Source organism: Eptatretus burgeri, chromosome 1 (genome assembly GCF_056783735.1).
Source record: "Eptatretus burgeri isolate ZD-2024b chromosome 1, Ebu_testis_v1, whole genome shotgun sequence".
In the NCBI taxonomy this organism is placed as follows: Eukaryota; Metazoa; Chordata; class Myxini; order Myxiniformes; family Myxinidae; genus Eptatretus; species Eptatretus burgeri.
This window is the reverse complement of record NC_140961.1, coordinates 81,951,884-81,970,884: the sequence shown is the minus strand read 5'-3', so window position 1 is coordinate 81,970,884 and position 19,001 is coordinate 81,951,884. Positions and strand designations below refer to the sequence as shown.

Genomic DNA, 19,001 nt, shown 5'->3' with positions numbered 1-19,001 from the left:
TGTGGCGTTACCCTTTCTGTGACATTTACAATCACTGGTAAAACTATAATATCACACTGCACTCTTTGATACAATCTTCAGATATACATGACCAACCCATAAAAATCCACTTAAGAGAGCAATAATGCCAAACAACCATTTCACTAACTTATTCAAGCAAAGTCATCACACCATTTTAAAGCCTTTTTCCCTGAGCAAGGGTCAGCTTTAAGCAGGCTCCAATCATGGTACCCTTTCTTGTGGCATTGTTTTTATGGCCGGATGCACTTCCTGACACCAACCCTTTTGTCGCCTTTGACACGCAGGGATAATTACCAGAATACTGGTGCTCATTTCACTGAGCTGAGCTCACTCATTTCACATAGGCTGAGTCAACCCCCCTGATGTTAATTCAGTGGCCAGCAGGGCTCGAACTCAGGACCCCGAGGATCCCAAGCCACCACCCGGACCACTAAGCTAATACCAGGCTTTTTTATTCAATAGCAAAGTAGACATCAAAAACTCCTCTGTTTGTGCTTTGTCTCAGAATTAAAAGAATAAGCCTTTAAATGAAAAATGTAATTTCAAAATAACATTGAAAATAACAAACAACCTGCACAAAAATATGAGTACCGTACTTTGTTCCTCAGTGAAAGTATAAATCAGTTCATGATACAATTGTAAAATGTTTTCTTCCCAAATCCTTCGAGTGGGAAGACAATGGCATACCACATCATGTATTTCATGCCAAAACAGTGTGAGGACAGCGATTAATCCCTTCTATGCAATGACAGCCTTGCAATGGGAAAGGCTCCTGGCCTAACATAAAATAATTATGAATGTTCATTTTCAAAGATTACATGTAAAAATAAGTTTGTTTGTAGAAGAATTATAATTCGTTATATTAATTAATTACTATTATTATATGGAATAGTTTTGGTAATCTCGTGTTTGAAAACTTTATATTTCACGCCAATAACTTTTCACACAGCTGGCTTACTTTACATTGGAAGCAATTCAAATATTTGACTCAAATGCTGTTTCCACTTCTCTGTCACTTTGGAATGAATGAAATGAAACAAAACAACAACAACAAAGTGAAACAACACACAGCCGATAGATGCATCTCCAAACTGTTTGCAAAGTTTGCTCCCTCTCGCTTTTTACTGGGGATTCTGATGTCATCAGTTTCAGTTCTGTGGTCATTTAAAGGTCTCGTGTGACTTCCAAATAAAAGGAAACCTTTATATCAGAAGCCGGCTTGTTGTGGTTTTTGTTGCTTCTTTTAAGTTCAGGATGTACCTTGAACAGTTCAAAAAGTCCAGGAAACACATGAACTAAATATGGCTTTGATTAGAATAAAACATCATCATGCGGTGTTTAAAGAGTGCTTTATTTGAGCAGTGATCCCCAACAATTTTCTCATTGAACAGTTGAAAACCATGGTCCTGCCTTGTATGGTTTCATATTAGTGTGAAACCCTCGATAGTGAAACTTCAAGAAGGCCAAAGCCTTTAAAGGCCCAAAATCATGATGCAAGTGATTATTATAACTGGAGATAGCATGTTAAATGCCATCTGCAAACTCAAACATCATGGAAAATCTGCATTAAATCTGAACGCACTTGATTCTGCCATTACCCCTATAACCCCCACCATACCACCCTTCTTCCTCCCAGAGGGAAGTGGAACATCCTGTCATGCATTTCCGGTGATTTCTTTTTAAAGGCAGAACTTTTAGACCTGCCAGCTGAAGTTTACATGAGGAAACTGCATGAAAATCTTTTGTGTCTTCTGTGAAAAAGTAATAAAATTGTTCACAAAAACAAAAACAACCTATGCTATAATTAGAAAAAGATTTCCATGAAAACAAAAATAAGATCCCTGTGACTGATGACAGAACGATTATAACAAGACAGCACAAGGCAGGATGTTCCATTCACTGGTATTATGCATTCCGAACAAGGTTGGTCACAAACAGCATGTACACCACATACAATTGTCTGTGTATGTGTAACGTCAAGCACTGAATTATCACACCGGTTCCTCTTACTATTTCTGCCCACAGCAGATATGTCTGGGTGTAGTCATGGCATTAAATTACAATGGGAAGTTTTGGGGGATGTTAGCTGCACAGCTGGAAGTAAATTTTCCTGATACTGAAAGTACACATCCTGTCGGGATACTCGGCTGATCATTCCATTAGGTAAATGTACTCCCTTTGGCAGTGCATGGGTTAAAAATAATGTACACGTGGTTTGTGATAGAATGCCTTTATCCATAAAGTTTTGTCCAATGCTATTGTTCACACTTCCAACTTAATTTGCCTTTGCCCTTGACTTGCCGGATTTGTGAGCTGGTTGGCAAATTTGATGCCTGTCCAAACCTGATGGGATTCTCCTCATCACACAAAGGGAAAACTGTCAGTTAATGACCAAGGCCTTGGCAAAACACAAAAAAATGGAGATTTCCCAATGCAAATGACATACTGATTGCAAAGTGTTTTGAGGTTCAGCCCATCCAATATTTAGAAACCTCATCTCTTTGATGGTAGAGAGTAGGTCATTCCTTTAGCAACATCGGCTCTGCAACAGCGAAGACACTCGACCAGTAGAACATGTTTGTGAACTCATCTGAGATAGAATCTCAGGCTTCCTGCTCACCGAGAATGCTCAAAACTTGCCCTTCAACATCTCAACAAATTCATCCTCAGGCAATTTAACAACAACCACATTCAGATCTCCAGCAAGTGGTTGGAATGCTGTCAAAAGCAAAATAACAACTGCATAACTAAATCAGCTTGCACACCAAAATTTCCTTCAAAATAACTTTTGGTTGAACTGAAGAATTCAACGAGATCAAAAAAATAAAAATGACAATCACAGAATGATTCCTTGTCCAGGCTTTGATTTTTTTTATTATTATATAACCAAACGACGCTCAGTTGATTTCACCATAACTGGTCAGTTTTGAGTTTGATCACTGCAAAGTCTTGTGCCTCTGAATCTACCGGGATCGTTTGAAAATCCTCGACATGTTCTGGTCACAAGACGGAGGACATTTCTCTCAGTGGGCTAATTCACCACATCATCCAGCAATCTTTGCGGATGCCTTCTACGGTCACGTGTGAAGTGCATGTGGCGAGTGAAGAATGACATGATTCTGAGGTCAGAATCATCGGAGCCTGTTTTTTATAACTGCAGTGTTTATAAAGTTGTTATGATGTTGAGTGTGTGCCAAGTAAATGTTGCAGGTTTAAACAAGATATCTTTATTCAGAAAGCATTATTAGCATTGGTTATTAGTCAATAAAGCAGTAGAAGCCGTTTTGGGCTTGACATCACTAGTCTTTGAGGCTATGTCAAATGCCTACAAGGCACTTCCCAGACTCCAATCATCCACTTTTCTTACTTGGCACAAACAAAATATTGTATAAGGTCAGCAGTAAACGTTCTTGGTTTTTCACTCTTCTCTAATAGTTACAGTGATGGGGGGAAAAAAACGTTTCATCACATTACATTGAAAAAAAAAAAGGCGAAGGGTCGACCAGGATGGCATAGACTATAGAGGAATGCACATTCACCTCCAAGCTGTCTGTCAAGCCTGGGTTCGAATCTTGGCCCCAATTTTTCACAGCAGGGTGATTCATCAATGCGTGTGATGTCCCTGGGATGGACATTAAGCTGGCGTCCCATCTGCGAACATTAGTTGTTTGACTTTAAAGGTCCTACGTTGTTCTTTGCAAAGAATATGCGAGCCAACGCCAGCACCATGGCCGAAATTAAAAGTCTTGTTCGACCTAACCTTAGTCGAACCTCGGGCCTGGTTGGTGAAAGGCTTGGGCCAAAACTTTGGCTGACCAACTCCAGGTTGAAAGAAGGTGAAAAGAAAAAGAAAAGGAAAAGAAACAATGAAAAGGCTTTCACAGTCCTTCAATATCATTCAGCAGCAGAACCCAGAATCTTCTCAATAATTCAAGGGAAATTATTTTTTTAACGATAGGAGAATGTAGAACAAAAGAGATAACACAAACAGGCAAAAATATTCACATTTGTGATCAGAGGCAAAGCTGTCATGGAACCACAAAGAAAGAAATCAAAGGAGATTAAGAAAAAAACATATTTTGAATGTATTGACATCCTGAAGAATAAATAATTGAGAAATGTTTGAAGTGATAGAGTATGGAACGAGAACAGCACTCAGTGGAGTGCATACCTTCACCAGGCTGAACAGTTTACATTTTGTATCCATCTGTTAGATCGTATCTACATCCGGACATTAATCAAAATCTAATCGGCTTATTCTTGTCACCGACCTAACAACGAATCCACAAATTTTGTAATAACCTGTCCACAACTTTTTGAAATGTTGTGCTGTACTGTATATCATTTTTGGCCCTATCTCTCAATTGTGAAGAATCACATTAAAATATTTCTTTTTATTCGCATATCAGGATATTCACCAAAACCAAATCAAGTTATTGTTGTCGCACACCCAGCAAGCCCACCGAGTTTCATCTGAATCAGTCCACAACTTTTTGAGATATTCTGTGAACAAATACACAGACAGACAGACAGAGAGGGGTGAAAACATAACCTCCATCGACCTTCGATGGTGAAGGTAATAATAATCATACAGAGTACATCCCTCCCCTCCCTAATCGCACATGCTGATTAATCACAACAATCGATATAGAATCTTCTTTTAGTCCCCATTTCAGGTACATATCATCCTCCAGGCAATCTGCTACAAATATCTCATGTCATCTCTTGTTTTGCTATTTTATTCATTTAAAATGTGTCCACGTATGCTGTCAACAATGCATACAACATAGAATGACCTTAATGTCCCCCCCCCCCCACAACCACACAGATCAACGTTTATACGATTTAGATATTATTATTATTTTTTAATAGCCACAGACCACGTGAAAGGTTTTCGCCAAGCTAGGGGTAGCTTGGTCAAAAGCTTTCACAAACCGGTTGGTCAGAGCTGGTGTTTGACCAAGGTTATTTCAGGAATTTTTATTTTGGCCATTGTGTCCATGATAGCTCATGTACTCTTCATGAAGGACACCGTGGGATCTTTAACATCCACCAGCGAATTCCAGCAGATGGTTCTCCCATTTACCATCCATCCGAGGGATGGCACACACACTGATGAATCACCCTGCCTTGTGAAATGCTGGGGTGACAGTATATAACTGGGCCAACATTCAAACCCAAGCCCCACAGCTAAGTTGTGAGTGTGCATACTTCGAGGCCATTGTGCCACCCCACCAAATATAGTTATTATTTGTGTAAATACAGGTATGCCATTAAATTTAATAGCATGTAATGTAATTAATACAGGTTTCATGCAAGATGCTTTGTGTAAGAAGTGGAGAAAATCCCGATTTCCTTTCTCCATTATCGGATTAACTGAGGAACATGGCAGAGTCTGTTCTCCAGCTGTGGAAACAGCCACTGATAGTCACAGCTGCTGCTCTGATCCTCCTACTGGTGAAAATTACAGTGAACAGAAATGGTCCATCTGCATCTCCTCTGTTGCATGGTGACCACTGAAATGTTCGCCAATCAGCAGCACTTATTAAGCGCCAATTCACGGTAACATCTCAAAGGCAAATCCATGATTATTACTTTATGTATCACATACACCAACTTAGTCATGAAGTCACACCAACATACAAAGTATATTCTGCGTTTCCAAACAGAATAATTCTTTTCAAACGTTGAAGCAACAACTAAAGCAAAAATATAAAAAAAGGTTTTGTCAATGTGCCTTCAATATCTTGTAGAAAGGAATATAAAACGTGCAACAACAAAAAAAAAATCCTGCCAAAGAATATAATCTGGGGAGTTATTGAAACATTTTGAGCAAAATGCTTCCCAACACTTCAAAAGACTCTTGGTTACTGATCGAGTCTTGTTTTTTCATTTTCCGGGGTTTTACAAAGCACACGTCACTGAAATACTTCCTAGAGGCACACAATTCAAAAGAATGACAAATTGATGACCCTGCGATTATGAAATGAGAAACTGACGACATGAAGTCACCAAAACTCATGAGTCTGTTCCTGGAATTCTGGGCAGTGTCACCATGTCACCTATCAGATCATTTTACAGCCATAAGGATATTGTCTTAAGAATTATCTTCACTTGGGGAAAAACTACTTTGAGTCCAAGTGCTGCTGCATTGCCATTAGCACTGTGCCTTGCAGGCCCTGCTTTCATGGGCCACAAAAGGACTTAGCGATAGAGTCCACGATGTGTGCTAATTGGATTTTGCACAATGTCATACAGACTTAAATTCTGTGATGATATTATTAAGGCCTGCGATGAATCAGTGACAAGATTATTAAAACGGGAAACACTTTGGAACACAAAAACCCAAACAAATTGATACTCCGACAGGTTTAGTTTCAAAAAAAAAATAATAATAATAACTCCCTTCATGCAATATCCATCAATAGGAACACATTTATTTACTGCATTCACAAAAGGCAGAGCATGGCAAAATTACAACCCAACTACTACATTTCATTTTGAAACTACTTTGCATATGCCAAGTTTTTCTATTTTTTGATATACAGGTACAGCATAGATAAAACCAATTAAAAGTGTTCATATCGTGAAAAGACTGAAACCGAGTGTAAAAGGCCAGCCTAATATTATGAAATGCTGATGTAACTCCAATGCATACATGATTATTCAAAAAAAAAAAAATCAACATTTGGGCTCATCGCAGTTTCACACTGACATTTCACTGATAATCGGTGTCAGGAAGGGGATGTTCATGCCAAAAATGCATTTATTATTGAATGGTTGTCATTAATTAATGGGTTTGATTATGGTCTGGGAGTGTTTTGCATCGAATAAATGTCAGCATCAAATGAATTATGCTTTCATTAATGTCCATGAATAGCAGCTTGAAGGATGAGATTCAATGTGTTGGGATGGGAAAATGCTCTTACAAGTGGTCTTCCCATTTTACTCCCACATTCCTATTCTAACTTTATCTCAGCACTCTTTGCCAAGTTTCTCTCCAACACCTGCCTGAGGGGACTCACAGTAAGTATTTATTTTTCCATTACAAGCTTAAAGTGTTCCCATCATCTAACAAAGGGAAAATGAAAAATGAAGTTTTATGTATTCAGCTCCACTGTGAGCTGTTGACTATGTATAAAAAAAGCAGAAGGTAGACATTATCTACATCTTCGCTTTAAATAATTCTCCATGATTTTATAGACACGAGTACTGTACTTTTCCATGCATTTCCCAAACTTCACGCATTTAGGTTAGATTAAGGGAACAAAAATGGATAATTAACCACTGAAAAGCATTTGATAAGCGCAATGAACATCTGTTGTTGAGATTCCCGCTGCATGGAATGCTTTAACTAATTTCCAATGTTAAAGTTTGGTAAACATTCCTTGACACACAATTAACATTGACAAGCAATTATATGAATACTAAAACATCATGCAAATGATGATAAAGAAAGAAATTAGTCAATGAACCAGAATAAATAGTTAATAATACAAACCATGGTTGTACCCATTGATATAATCACTCGCTATTTTAGAGTAGAATAGCCTGTTGTTTTTACGAAACTGCATGCATCAAATAGGCTCTTTGTTGATCATTTACTCATCAATGACGAACACTTTACTATCACCTAGTTTAAAATAAATTACCGTTTTGCATTGTGTGCTTTACCTCATCATGCAAAGCGGCTGTGGACATTGAGAAATGACTTAGGAAGTGTCCCTCAAAAAGTTCTAAGAACGAGATTACACAATAGTCCAAGACATGCCAAATTTCTTTTTTTCCCCCCTTTGATATTTTTCAATAAATACTTATCCATTATAATTAATTCATTCTGTCATTCATGGACAAAACTCCACATTGAGAGAGCATCAGTTATTCCCAAGCAATTACTTGGCTGGGATTACAATACTGGACGGCTTGTGACTCCGAAGCAGGATACTCGACCGAGTGTGCAGGAACTTGTAATTTGTTCAGGGTGCCGGATGTAGCTCGCCTGCGCTTCATGAAAGAAACCATGGTATCATTAACATCCAGAAACAAATGCTGGCAGAAGGGACGCCCAGTTTAACTTCCCTCTGATGGGCGGCACACACATCGATTTCGCAATCTGCCTGAGAGACACCAAGATGACAGTTTATAGCTTGGCCGATATTTTAAACCCAGGCGAGAATGTGCATTATCTAGTCATCTAGTTCCGTCAAGTCATGCACACTTCTGTTGACATTCATGATCAGATTTCTCCAAACATCCCTATCTTGCACTGCTGCCTCAAGCTCTGGCAGAGACAGCTTGGTTGCAGCCTTTACACCATTCAACCAGTGCACACAAGGTCTGCCTCCTCTTCTTCCCTCAACCATACCCAGCATGGCTGATTTCTCCAGATAGAGTGTATACACTGCGAGGCGATGCTGCTAACATATATATTTAGTAAGGAAATATATTATTGTTCTTATTTATGCATATACACATCTTGTTATATTTTTTGCTCGAGCATCTCTTGGGCTATTTAAATATCTCATTCACAGAACATTTTAAACACCCCCAATCTACATAATTTGCTGCCAGTGGAAAACTAAAGATCCCACAGTATCTCCTTGAAAAGAGTATGCCAATGGGGTTACATTACCAAGATCGACTCCCAACATAACACATGATGCAGCCAGTTCACACCTTAGCAAATTATGCAGCCAGGTGGCCGATAAAATGTATTTCCTCGAAGAAGAGTGTTTCCATGGCCCAGGTGATTTCAAGACCACATATTGGCCCAGGAATAATGTTTGCTCAAAGTATTTTCTTCAATCCATCAACTTTGGACAGTGTTGAAGCCAGAATAGAGATTATGTATCGTTAAAACCACTCTATATCTTTGAACATCTACATAATAAGTACCATCACTCTTTGTCATTATGCCATTTCATTCCTCTCCTGAACTCAAAACATTCTTCTTTCAGACGAGAGGTGTTCAAAATATTGTAAGAATGACATACTCACAATACTCCAATACTTGTCAAGGCTTTTTTCTTTAAAAAATGCACACACATATTGTGTGTGTGTGTGTGTATATATATATATGTATATACATATATACATATACACATACACACATATATATACATACACACATATATATACATACACACACACACACACACACACACACACACACACACACACACACACACACACACACACACACACACACACCAAAATGTAGGAACATTTCATTGGAAAATTAAATAAAGAAAAATGCATATTAAATAAATAAATAAATAAAACAATCCACGTGGGAACATCTTTCGTAGGTTTCATGAAAACTATAAAAGGCAGTGAGTGTTGAGTTTGTTGCACAAGCAAAATCATACATTCCATCCATGCATTTGTTTGCACCAATTGCGGAGAGCAGAGCACAGACACCTTAGATACATTCCCCACGAGTGTGCTTCATGATACACCACAAACGATTTCAGAATGAAGACCCAGCACAAGCCACGTCACTGAAATCACAATGAGAGGTGCCGGGGAACTCACCCGCTGATCCTGAGTTATCCTCCCAGTACACCAACAGAGCCACTTGCGGTACTTAATAAATGATCAGCCTGGCGAGAAATGCCGAGGATGTTTAATTGATTGGATCTCCACTTCGGACGCTGTGTGATCCGTGCTGGTGGTGGTAGAGGTGACGCGGGGTACGGGAATGAGAGCCTTGAGTCGCTCAGGCGGAGTAGAGATTCCGCCCTCCTGACAACCAATTGGTTGGATTTCGAGCCGTCGCCCCGCCTTCATGAGGTATCATCACTTGGTGAAGCAGCAAAAGCTGGTCATTCCTGTTGCTTCATGTTTTGGTGACATAGTTTGTTCATTTTCCCGCATGGAAATGCGTTGAGTCAGCTTGGAAGTAGGACAGATGTGAGCGAGGTCGGAGGGGGAAGAGACCATGAACGCAATCCAAGTGAACGTCAGAGAGGAAAAGTAAATTTTGAGACGGTGAAACAGTGTTCTCATTCAACCTGCTTTTCCTGTCTTTGTGTTCTTTTCTGAACAATAAAGTGCCTTAAAAAGCATATTTTTTATTTACAACTTCCTAACACTTCTCTTCATCTTGCCCCACTCTAAGTTATACTCACCTTGAAATCCTCCCCACTGGTCCCACACTCACCAATAAACTGGCTTATTGTGCCGTCTGGATGTCAGAATACACAACTTGCAAAATGGTGATGTAATTGTGATTAGTCAGGACAGGCAAGAAAATGGAATTTCAGGAAGGGAAAAGTTTAACTTATTTTATATTTTTAGTTCACCTGTAACGTAGTTCCGGGGAGCTTATGGGATGGCACATCGTCAGTCCGCTCATCCACAAATACATGCAACTTCTTCTCTGAGACTACACATACGATTTCGATGAAACTTTACCACAACCTTCATCACACATGATGCACCAAAGTTTTTCATGACATCAGAAAAATCAGGGTTTAAGCCCGAAGGGGATCTATGAGGGGCTTGCCCTCTAAAATATGTATTTGCTTTCCTTTTTGAAACTACACACACAATTTAGATGAAACTTGACCACAACCTTTAACACCCGTGATGGACCCAAGCTTGTTCACAGGATTAAAAAAAAATCCATAGGTATTTACTTTCTAATCTGTTACATATTTTGTGGGGTATTCATGCCTGCACCAGTGGTTCCCGAGTTAATTTATCCAGCTGCTACCAGGTGAGTGCCCAGGGGTAATGCCCCTATGTTTTTACCAATGCCAAGAGTTTAAATAATGAGATTGAAGAGCTTGAGCCAAAGTAGATGGTGAGAAGTATGATATAGTTGCAGTAAGTGAGACATGGTTTAATGAGGAGAGTAACTGGAGGACAGGATTGGAAGGCTACAAGGTGTATCGGTGTGATAGGAAGGAGAGAATAGGAGGAGGAGGACGAGTAGCAATCTGGGTAAAAGACAGCAAGAGGTGACATAAAGAGAAAGAGGTGACATTAAGGAGGGAACTAATGTGGAGTATTTTGTATGGATAGAAATTAGACATTGTTAAAACAGTAAGATACTGGTAGGATATTTTTATAGGGCTCCGGTGTGAAGGAAGAGGAGGAAGGAGGAGTACATGAAGAATTCAAAAGGGCATGTGGTAAGGGAAGAGTATTGATTATGTGGGATATTAACTTGCCAGGGATAGCTTGGGTCCAGGAACAGGAAAAGGGAAGAGCAGATGAGGATTTCCGAGATTTAGACCAGGATTAGCCTGGTGTTGGCTTCGTGGTGAGGGTGGCAGCTTGGGATCCTGGAGTCCTGAGTTCAAGCCCTGTTGGCCACTGAATTAATACACCAGGAGGTTGACTCAGTCTGTCATCCTTCCGAGGTCGGCAAAATGAGCACCAGTGCACTGGTAAGGGGGACACTGCATCAGCGGCATAGCCGTGCCCCAACCAATGATGCAACACAGACAGACAGACAGACAGACAGAGAGAGAGAGAGAGAGACCAGGATTGCTTTTTAACCCAGTTTGTAGATAAGCCCACTAGGGGGAGTGCAGTGTTAGACCTCCTTTTACATAACAAACAAATTATGGTGGAGGAGGTGGAGGTCTGGGAGCATTTCGCAATAAGTGACCATAACATTGTGTGTGCAAAAATTCGTTTAAGGGTTAGAGTTCAGGATAATAGAGTAAGGCTTTTAGATTTCAGCAATGCAAACCTCAAAGTTATGAGGAGAGAGCTGATGATGTAGATTATGAGAAGCTAACAATTGGATAATCAGCATCAGATAAATGGGAATGGGAAAATATGTTCAGTGTAGAGCAAGTACCGTATTTTCTGGTGTATAAACCATGGCCATCTAATAACCACACCCGTTTTTCACCCTCAAAATAAATGAATATGTTGATCATTTTCTTTTCTGATCTCGATCGAAATATGTTTGTACATTAACTTTGTCTGGAACAAGGTGATTGCAGTATCATCATGCTTACTCACATGTCCACTTAATGTCATCTTACAGTTTTATTCTCATTTTCAATAAATTGAAAAGAGAGGAAAGGATACCAAGAAGTTTTTATTTTTCTTTATTATTTTTTATAATATTATAAAGAGGATATCTCACACTCTCCCCATCTCTCTCCAAAAGGACCACACCGCAAACCCTTCCAGCTACTTTTTCAACAACAGTCTCGAAGAGGTTCAGTTACTCAAACTCCTGGGTCTTACTATCAGACATGATCTCTCTTGGGCAAGCCACATTTCAAAGTTGGCCTCTAAAGCCAGATGCTGGCTGGATGTCTTCCGTTGTGCAATGTCCTTCCTTCCTTGGCACACCTGAACTCCTATCCACAGCTTGTCGTGTAGTAGATAGTAGAAAAATCGTGCAAATTATGATACAAGCATCAAATTAGGCATTTCTGTTCTGCAGGGCTTTCTGATCAAATCTGCCCGATTGGCCATTTGAAAATCCAAATTTTGAAAAATTTGAAGAAAAAATAAATTCAAAAAAATTTGAAGTAACAGCTGGCTGAAATTCTTGAAGCACAAGTGAACATCCCAGACAGAGAACCAAGGGGAGATGCAGTCATCAATGATGGCTCAGCACTTATCAATTCCCTACCTCCACGCACTTCGAAGATATTTGATGACTATGCTGAAGAAGACATCATCCCAAAGGTGGAATCCTATGGTGCCAGGTACGAGAGGGTGGACGTAGTGTTTGATGTGTACAAGAAGTCAAGTATGAAGTCCGAGGCAATGACGAAAAGGGGGCAAGGAATCAGAAGAAGAATGTCAGGAACCAGTAAGACCCCAAATAACTGGAGAAGCTTTCTTCGAGATGACAGCAACAAGACTGAGCTGTTTCACTTCCTTGCGGAAAAGATGTGTGAAGCACAGACGACAAGCACAGTCATTGTCACAAAAGGAGAAGATGCCATTAGCAACACAAGGAAGTCATTGGATGCTGTGTCTCCATGTTGTCATGAAGAAGCTGACACTCGAATATTTGTACATGGCAGGGATGCAACGACGGATGGTAGCAAGTCCATTATCATTAAGTCTAATGACACGGACGTACTAGTCATAACAATATCTGTACTGCCATCCTTAGAGGAACTAGGTCTTGAGAACATGTGGGTTGCCTTTGGCCAAGGAGCCAAGGCACGATGGATTCCAGTCCATGAGGTAGTTTCTGTAATAGGGCCTGAGAAAGCTAGAGGGATCCCATACTTCCATGTGTTCACTGGATGTGATGTCGTGTCTGCCTTCCATGGTAAAGGGAAGAAAACTGCATGTCAGACTTGGAACGTCGTTGATGATGCTTCTGAAACATTCACCAATCTCAGCCAGCATCCAACATTGATTCGTGATCTTAACTTTTTTGAAGTTTTTTTTTTTTTTCAAATTTTTCAAAATTTAGATTTTCAAATGGCCAATCAGGCAGGTTTGATGCGAATCCCCTGGAGAACAAATGTGCCAAATTTGATGCTTGTATCATCATTTGCACGATTCTTCTCAAAAATTGCTGTTATCTGCCCCACTATTGATGGAGTATTGCTCTCACCTCTGGGCTGCTTCCCCTGCCTCACAACTTGCTCAGTTTGATGCCGTGGAAACCAAGGCTTTTAAGATCATTGGAATATCTCATGATGAAGCTGAGTCTATAGGCCTATCACTTTACCATTGCCGAGAGTTTGGTGGTTTCTCTGTCTTCTTTCGCCTCATTTTTGGTCTTGTACCCTCTGGCCTCTCCTTGCTCTGTCCCCCCAAGTATCTGCAGGATGCATGCTGTCAACCAGTAATCCCCCTTCCTTGTGAAAATGCCAAAATCCAGAACCACTGCTCACCTCCACTCATTTAATCCTCTCTTTTTCCTCCTGTGGAACCACCTTCCACACTCTCTTCAATCTCATTCTTCTCTCCCAGTCTTCAAGATAGCTGTTCACCACCATCACAGGCCATCACTCACCCAAAGCCATGATATTTTCTGCATCATGATAAACCACCCTCATCGTTACCTGCATCCCTTGTTTGTCTGTCTCCGTCTATCTTTACCCTCTGCCCTGCTATTAGTATTTTCCCTTTCTCCTGCTGCTCCCTTTGCTATGTGGTGTACTGGTGTGTTCTGTGTCCAACTGTTTCATGAGCCTAGACCATGTATAAAAAAACAAAAAAATAAAAATGGCGGCAGCTTTATCAAAACCATTGCCACCAATGAAGCTGGTTGAGCATCCGGGAAGGGCAGGTCAGGATGTTCATTCCCGGTGACTGGTTGTTCCCTTGAAACTCCTTGTCTGTCCATTTGGATCACGTTAGGGTGACCAATTCAGCATTGAAGAAATGACTTCTGAGATGTTTGGATTCTGAGTCAAGTTTTTACTCTCTTACTGAGTTGGCTTTCGACATTTTGGGAGCACAGGTCTTGATTGTTTAGCTGAATGGGGCATCATTATCGGCATCACTTTTCTCAGCCTCTATGTCAGCTTCGTTTTCATCATCATGGGACGGTCTTTATAGACTTTTTCACCTAACAAAACACAATTGAAGCTGGTTTCCGATTAACCATTTGGGCATCAAATGCTTCAGTTTGTCACTATAATTCCAACTGTACACTTGTGGTTCTGGGTTTCTGATATTCTCATCCAAATAGCATAATCAAATGCAGCGCTGAAAAAGAGCACATATAGACTTCCTGTGTCGGCGTGGCGACCCGTGCAGGATTGTGCCCAATAGCCAAGGAGACTGCTTAGGCAGTACCAACGCTCTGCACAGAGTATGGTCCCAATGGATGGATATAGACTTCAGATCAGCAGGAAGTGCTGTTGAATTTTTGTTTTCAAACTTTGACATAGGCGAATTCTTGTTTCAACATTGCTTTCATTCGATTTTGAACAAATGTTTGCACATCAGCCAAAACTCCTTCGGAAAGTGTTTCCTAAACACCAACGTTTTGTATAAGTTCACTTTGTTCTTGGTTCTTGACTAGCTTTTTCATAACTTTATCTTTTGCAATATTGTCCTTATATGTGGTTTTATCAGCTTGTAATAGCATGGATTTGTGGTGGAACACTGCAAACTTTTTCAACAAATTTTTCCACAACCTTTTGAGTCTGAACGAATTTCTTGTTGTCTATACACATATACCAATGGCTCATAGGTTTACACTTGGGCATGGCGTAAACAAGAAGTACAAACACATCAGTATCTTTGGCAACAAATACTCATGTGTCGCTTGAGTTGGCGTGTAAAATTATTGTGCTATCTGTCTCTTTGTTGTTGCATCCTGGGATGGCTTCAACCTTACTTTTTTATACTTCCCCTGCTTCATACTTACAAGTTATGATCATTGGTATCATCAGGATTTTTTTTCAAGATCTCTTCGAGATGGACTTTTTTCAAGACCCCTTTGCACTTCAAAAGAATAATGCAGCCAATCTTATTAGATCCTCTTTGTTTTCAGCACTATGGAAAAATTCTTGCCAATTCTATCTTTGAGGCATCTTTTGCTCGCCACACTCTAAATGCACCATTCATGACGTCTCCCCTCTTTTCTCCCTCATGCTGGTTTTGGTGCTCTTTTCAAGATAGTTTGTTGACAATTTTCTGTTTGACTGCCTTTGCATCAGATTGTAACTTTGCATATTCAAGCACACTCTTGAACCAATCTTTGTATGTTTCTTTATGCTTGATGCTATGAAATAGGGCCATTCCATCAATAATCCACCCAGCATTCACAGGATACTTGTTGGCAAGGCAGCTTTTGAAATTTTTAACATCACGTATCTACCACATGCTGTGCAATATCGAAATCATAGGAAGTGTGCGTCCACTCTGATCGAACCCCCCCCCCCCCAAAAAAAGAAACAATAGACAAAGCATTTACCAAAAATAACATAAATAAACATGAACTCCATTTTCCATCATTATGTTTCAAATCATATTAGTAATAGTTCATTAAACAGCTGTCATCTTGAAATTTTGCATCCATTTTGAATATAAGGCAATTAGAAATCGCAAATGACTAGCTGTTAAAAATTATTTTTAGTCGTCGTTTTGTGTGAAAATGGTTGTCACATATATTTTTTATTAGTATTATTAATTTTTTTTTTTTAGCAAAAAACCAATGGTTTAATGAAAAAAGCACTTTCCTGAAATCCACAGTTGTGATGACATCATCACACAAAAATTCTGATGTCACAAATCTACTGAAACTACATCAAATGAAACCTCGATGCAAAGTGAATCTAAATATGTCATTCTTATTTAAAATAAAAATAAAAAAAATTCTAATTTCTTTTGTTGTTCTGATATTTTTAAATTTTGATGACATCAATGATCACATCATGTGATACCTGAGCATTTCCAAAAAAGTCATCCGATGGATTTTGAAAGTCTGAACTCTCGTTTATCAAAATCTGTTGAGAAACCAAATGCTAGGCTATACATCAGATTGTCAGGCTATATGCCTTACTCGGATGGAGACATCCTGTTCAACATCATGGTCATCGCTACACCCTTAAACTTTATGTTGCTGTGAGTTACCAAATGAAGATTTGCAATTGACCTTTCAGACCATTAAACTTTTCTTTGATGCAATCTATATCATGAAACTTTATAAATGACATTCAAGATCATTCAACTTTACTGTGACATAGGGTACTCACACATCGGAATATTGACACACGACCTATAAGAAGTCCATGGATATTGTGTGTTAAGGTAATAACGATTACTAAGTCAAAATATTGAATTGTTTTCATCGGAATTAAATTTTTGCCTTCTTAGTCTTCTGAATCTTTGAAAGCCATAATCACTTTTGGGTTATTGAGTAATGGAGTGGGCAGATGCTTCAATCTTTTATGACCTGACTAGGTCAGGGTGTTCTGCTTTGGTATTTATGACTGAATTTGACATCTGCATTAGACATTGATTGTGTACAAATTTCCCTGTGGTTGATTTGGGAAAGGAAAACAATAGATTAAAAGTTTCGTCTTCAAATGTTTTGATTGCAGTGTATCTCAGGGGATTTCAACCCCATTAGTGAGTGCACAAGGCTGCTCAGCCCCAGTAGTATTCTTGGCATCTCAAGGAGGAAATGCACTAAGTGAAACACTGTTCGAGCTGTGCTTTTTCCTTTATCACATTTCCGATCAGCAAACCATGTGGGAAGTTTCACATACCTAAATGATAACATGATTTACTCCACTGGTAAACAAGAGGGTAAGGAAGTGCTTCAGCACATCTAATGTGATGCCCCTTCCTCAACTTGGGATATTGCATTGTTGAGAATGCTCTTTTATGAAGCGAGCTGTACTGTTTATATTTCATTTTCATTTTTTGCAGCAAAAGAAACAGGCTGACCACAAAAAAGTTTGGCATCGGGAAAAATTTAATAAATCCAATATTATCCAATCAAACAATAAAATTTGCAGACAATATTACTCTCTCATAGTAAAGATATCACTGAAAAATTCAGTTGTCTCCACAAAATATGCCAATTTAGCAATTAAATTACTGATGATCTCAATGTTTAGATGATATGCTCCAAATGGGCAACATTTCAGTCAATGCAGAGGGCCACACTTTGAACAAAGTTGTTGATCACGTGTATGCACTGTTATCAGAAGTATCCTGAAGCATTCTTTGCTCACGTTGAGCTCTTTACAGTGGTGCCAAAGAGATTTATTGAGACTGCCAGTGACTGAATCAGCAATGGTAGCAATATTCTCAAGTCACCTTCATAATTTTGGTCAGCAAGAATTACCTCCTCTGGTTGGTGAATTAATATTCAAGACTGTACCATGCTGTCTAAATATTTTCACAACCCTTTGAATGTGAGACTTGCTGGGTGCTTTTCCTGTTGCAAAAATTTGGTGCAGAACAGGCGGCTTCTTTCTAAGAACAAATTTGTCTGCAGATCGTTTTCAACAGAAATTTCAACAGGTATTGCAGAAAGGCATGTGAATGTCACAGATTAAAGAAACTTGGCAGATACACTGATGAGCCAAAACACTATGATCACCTGCTTAATATGTTGTTGGTCCTCCGTATGCACCAAAACAGCACTGATCCACCGAGGCATGGACTCAACAAGACCCCTGAAGGTGTTCTGTGGTATCTGGCACCAAAACATGAGCAGCAGATCCTTCAAGTCCTGTAAGTTGTGAGTTGTAGCCGCCGTGGATCAGACTTGTCAGTCCAGCACATCCCACAGATGCTCAATCAGATTTAGATCTTGAGAATTTAGAGGCCAGGGCAACACCGTGAACACCTCATTATGTTCCTCAAACCATTCCCGAACAATGTGTGCAGTGTGGCAGGGCACATTATCCTGCTGAAAGAGGCTTCTGCCCCCAGGGAATGCCATTGCAATGAAGGGGTGCACCTGGTCTGCAACAATGTTTAGGTAGGTGATACATGTCAAATTGACATCTACATGAATAGCTGGACACAGGGTTTCCCAGCAGAACATTGCCCAGAGCATTACACTCCCTCCACCGGCTTATCGTCTTCCCACAGTGCATCCTGGTGCCATCACATCCCCAGGTAAAAGGTGCAGACGTACACAGCCATCCACATGATCTAAAATAAAACGGGACTCGTGGGACAAGGCGACCTTCTTCCACTGCTCGAAGGTCCAGTTCTGATGCTCACATGTCCATGGTAGGCGCTTTCAATGGTAGACAAGGGTCATCATGGGCACTCTGACCTGTCTGTGGCTACACAGCCCCATATGCAGCAGGGTGCGATGCACTGTGGATTGTGACACATTTCTCCCGTGACCACCATTAAAATTTCCTGTGAGTTGTGCCACAGTAGACATCCTGTCAGTTCGGACCAGACAGGATAGCCTTCGTTGCCCTCGTGCATCGAATGAACCTTGGGCGCCCAACACCCTGTAACCGGTTTGTGGTTTGTCCCTCCTCGGACCACTGCCGGAAAGTACTCACCACTGCTGACCGGGAGCACCCCACAAGCCTTGCCGTTTCAGA

General features: G+C 40.0%; 1 protein-coding gene and 1 long non-coding RNA gene across 2 annotated transcripts in view; both read right to left on the bottom strand.

Moving 5' to 3' along the window:
• LOC147034842 (uncharacterized) overlaps positions 1 to 9,932 on the bottom strand; it is a 10,208-nt gene extending 276 nt beyond the window's left edge. The window contains exons 1-2 of the long non-coding RNA XR_015060539.1: positions 9,556 to 9,932; positions 1 to 4,524 (exon numbers count right to left, since the gene is read on the bottom strand). The exon at positions 1 to 4,524 is cut by the window's left edge and continues 276 nt beyond it. This is a non-coding gene — a long non-coding RNA (uncharacterized LOC147034842). The remainder of the gene's footprint in view (positions 4,525 to 9,555) is intronic.
• LOC147034841 (inactive rhomboid protein 1-like) overlaps positions 1 to 10,345 on the bottom strand; it is a 112,895-nt gene extending 102,550 nt beyond the window's left edge. The window contains exon 1 of the mRNA XM_085890340.1: positions 10,326 to 10,345. The gene's annotated coding sequence lies outside the window, so the exon portion shown is untranslated. The remainder of the gene's footprint in view (positions 1 to 10,325) is intronic.
• Positions 10,346 to 19,001: the final 8,656 nt, after the last annotated feature.